At 41.2% G+C, this 3,932-nt stretch overlaps 1 pseudogene; it reads left to right on the top strand.

The window, feature by feature from the left end:
• The first annotated feature begins 328 nt into the window (after positions 1 to 328).
• On the top strand, positions 329 to 1,531 carry LOC148526759 (interferon-inducible GTPase 5-like; annotated as a pseudogene).
• Positions 1,532 to 3,932: the final 2,401 nt, after the last annotated feature.

The following is a 3,932-nucleotide window of genomic DNA, read 5'->3' as shown; positions in this document are numbered from 1 at the left end:
TCCCATTACAATTATGGGAAATGCGATCTGCTTTACTAAAAATAAGTGATAATTAGGGGTTGGAGTAGAATTTTACTAATTCTACTCCAATTGCCCTATAGTAACTACAGGTGAAACTAAAATAATGTGAAAAGGGTGTGAAAACACCCTTTTTCACTTTATTTTAGTAAAAATAATGTTAATAAATAGAGCCCTATAACTCTGCCAGCTCCATTTGTATAATATGTGTATGTGTAATATAATACTGTAACTGCTGCCTCTATTATGAGATAAGTTCCAGGTGACCTATGTATATTATATGTCCAATAACAGAGACACATCTTCAAAGATGGAGTTGAAAAGAATATCTCAACTGATTCCTGAAGAAGAGATGCAGAGAATGAAAGATGCTGTAAAGGACGGTAACATTGAAGATGCTGCTAACAAGATAAAGGAAGCTCTGGAGAAAGCAGATAATGTCCCACTGAACATTGCTGTAACTGGAGAATCTGGATCTGGAAAGTCCACATTTATCAATGCCATGCGTGGTCTTGGTGATGAAGATGAAGGTTCTGCAGAAACAGGAGTAACAGAGACCACAAAGGTGCCAACTCCTTATCCACACCCACAGCATAAAAATGTCATTTATTGGGATCTCCCGGGTATTGGAACTCCTAATTTCAAGGCACAGGAATATCTGAGGAAAGTTGAGTTTGAAAAATATGATTTCTTTATTATAATTTCCCATTTGCGATTTACAGAAAATGACGTTCTTCTGGCAGAAGCCATTCATTCCCAGGGAAAACTTTATTATTTTGCCCGTTCAAAAATTGATACAGATTTGAGTGCAACTAAACAAAGAAAACCAAAATCATACAATGAGGAGAACACAGTGAAGAAAATTCGGGAAGACTGCAGTGACTGCCTTAGAGGTAGAGGTGTTCGAGAAGAGCATATATTCCTTATCTCTTCCTTTTACCCTCACCTGTATGACTTTCCCCAGCTCCAGGAGGCTCTAGAAAATGATCTTCCAGATATCAAGAAAGAGATTTTTATACGTTGCCTGCCCAGTATATCCTTCCAGGTGCTGGAAAAGAAAAGGGAAGCTCTTAAACAACGTATATGGCAGCTATCATTGGTTTCAGCTGGAGTTGCTGCCATTCCAGTTCCAGGGCTATCATTTGCTTGTGATATTACTATCCTGGAAAAAACTTTAAATGCATTTCTGACAGATTTTGGTCTTACTATGAGGGGCTTACAAAAAATGGCCAACACTTTTAAAAAGGATGTTAATGATTTTAAATCTGGAATTAAATGCCAATTTTTCAATAAAACAATTGATAAGGAGTTTGTCATTAGACTTCTAATGTCAGCTGTAGTGTCAGCAGGGATGGCAGTTGAGTATTGTCTCAGTACAGTGCTAGGTATTGGCAGTCTGGCTGCAGCAGGCATATAATTTTTCACCATTTACCAGATGTTAAGTGACTGTCTGGTAGAGATTGCGGATGATGCAGTCAGAGTTCTTACCAAAGCTTTAGAGGATTATGTTTAAACCAGCGGCGTATCTATAATGGGTGCAGTGTGTGCGGCGCACACGGGCCTCCGGGTCCAGGGGGCCCCCGCACCGAACACACTGCACCCATTTTATTTTAGACTTACCTGTCCATGGTCCCACGTCGGGTGTCTGTGCTGCTCAGAACACTGGAAAATGGCCGCCACTGCGATTTTCCGGCATTCTGCGCATGCGCAGTAGACTCTGGGCACACTCTAGTGCCCGGAGACTACTAAGGCTCCGGTGGCTGGCTAGCCGCGTCAGTCGGCTGCCGGCCACCGGGGAGAGAGGAGGGGGCCCAGCACGGGGAGTGGATATGGGCCCCCTCCTCTCTTTAGATGCCCCTGGTTTATACATATACAATATACATTATATATAATGATATATCTATACATATATTCGTAAAAGAAATGTATAATCATTGAGGTCAGATATTAAATCTTACAGATTATAAAGTAATTTTGTGCACTAATCTGTTCTCTGCGCTGTTGCTGATATACATCTTATATGTACAGTATATAGCTACAGCTGGATCATGCAGTATTTTTTACCAGCAATATGAATGTGTCTGTCAGTATATTTTCTATATTGTAATTATTATATAGATTGCTATATTATTCTTCTATAATCAGCAGCCATAGTTTTTCTTCACATTGTTCTTCCTCTAACCGAGCGGTCAGGGAACTTTTTAACCTTTTACCCCAAAATATATTTAGATACGCCAACGTTACCCCTTGATTTGAAAGGAAGGAAATCATATAGTAGTGCCCCCATATAATGCCCCTGTAGTAGTGCTCCCATATAATGCCCCTGTAGTAGTGTCCCCATATAATGCCCCTGTAGTAGTGCCCCCATATAATGCCCCTGTAGTAGTGCTCCCATATAATGTCCCTGTAGTAGTGCCCCATATAATGCCCCTGTAGTAGTGCCCCCATATAATGCCCCTGTAGTAGTGCCCCGTATAATGCCCCTGTAGTAGTGCCCCATATAATGCCCCTGTAGTAGTGCCCCCATATAATGCCCCTGTAGTAGTGCCTCCATATAATGCCCCTGTAGTGCCGCTTGTACAAAAAAAAAAAACACTTACCTTAATCCCCACTCCTGCATGCGCCGCCGTCCTGTCCGCCCGGCTGCTCCTCGGAACTATGGGAGAGATGTCATGACGTCTCTCCCATAGTGCGCATGGAGAGAGGTGGAAGCTGGAGTTCAGAAGAGAACTCCAGCCTCCGGCTAACGCGGCGCTGCAGGGAAGGAGCCGGGCACCCGCTGGTAATAACATCTCAGCGGGCGTCCGGCTTAGAGCCTCCCTGTGGCACAGCCGGGCATACATATGAATCATTCTATATTATAGAATGATTCATATGCATGCCCGGCTGTCCGTCCATTACCCCCAGGAATTTCATTTTTAACTCATGTGGGGTAATTTACCCCTGTTCCCTGACCACTGCTCTAACCAATGTGTGCTTTGTTCTTACAGAAACGTATAAATTACAATATAGCAGCTTTACTAATAATCTAACATTACAGCGAATAAGAAGAAAAATGTAAAGGATATACAGTGCGCTACACTTCTCGCAGTGGCTCAGTCGTGCCATATGGCGTATACATGCTAGGTGTATGGGAAAACATCTGTATGTAACATATTGTGAGACTTTTAATTCATACAGTATATTCTGCAATGACAATATGGTAATATATACAGTACATAATAATCAATAAAAATGTGTGTGAATTTTTTTCATTTAGTAAGCATTACTGCAATAATTGTTTAAATAAATATTTAAAAGAAGGTTTTTGTTTCTTAATCTGATTTATTTCCAGAACGCAACATTCGTACTAAGAGGATACAAATAAACACATTCAACTGTAGCAAACTGAAGCACCAACCTTTAACAAACATCAGGGCCGTAGCTAGGGTAGTGCGGCCAGTGCCATCACACAGGGCACCACAGGGCAGGGGGCGCTGTTTGGGCCTGTCAAATTTCTGTTTATTATCATTCTTGCTTGTAACTTCCTCTTATTTCATCCCCAGCATCTCCTGGCCTCCCCTATCTCTTCCCTGGCCCTTCCCCATGAAGCCATGGCCCTTTTTTGGGTTCATTATGTCCCTTTGAAAAATGAGGGGGGCGCCAATGCTCTTTCTGGCACAGGGCACCAAAAAGTCTAGTTACGGCTCTGACAAACATTAAATGCACAACATTCCACTGAAATTAATGAGATACAATGCATTCATTGTCATTTAAAAGTTTGCTAAATCCGTTTACTGTAAAGTTATTTAACACTGTTACTTCTGCATTGCTGAGCTTTTGAAGAAACAGTGTATTAATCCTTTTGTTTTTATAGCTCTTTTTGTAGTTATGTAATATTTATAAACAGTGTGATTAAATTAACATTGATATTA

The sequence above is a fragment of the Taudactylus pleione genome, unplaced genomic scaffold, assembly GCF_031769625.1.
Source record: "Taudactylus pleione unplaced genomic scaffold, aTauple2 ptg000094l, whole genome shotgun sequence".
Lineage (NCBI taxonomy): Eukaryota > Metazoa > Chordata > Amphibia > Anura > Myobatrachidae > Taudactylus > Taudactylus pleione.
The sequence above is the reverse complement of the archived record's forward strand: the minus strand, read 5'-3'. Positions and strand labels throughout refer to the sequence as shown.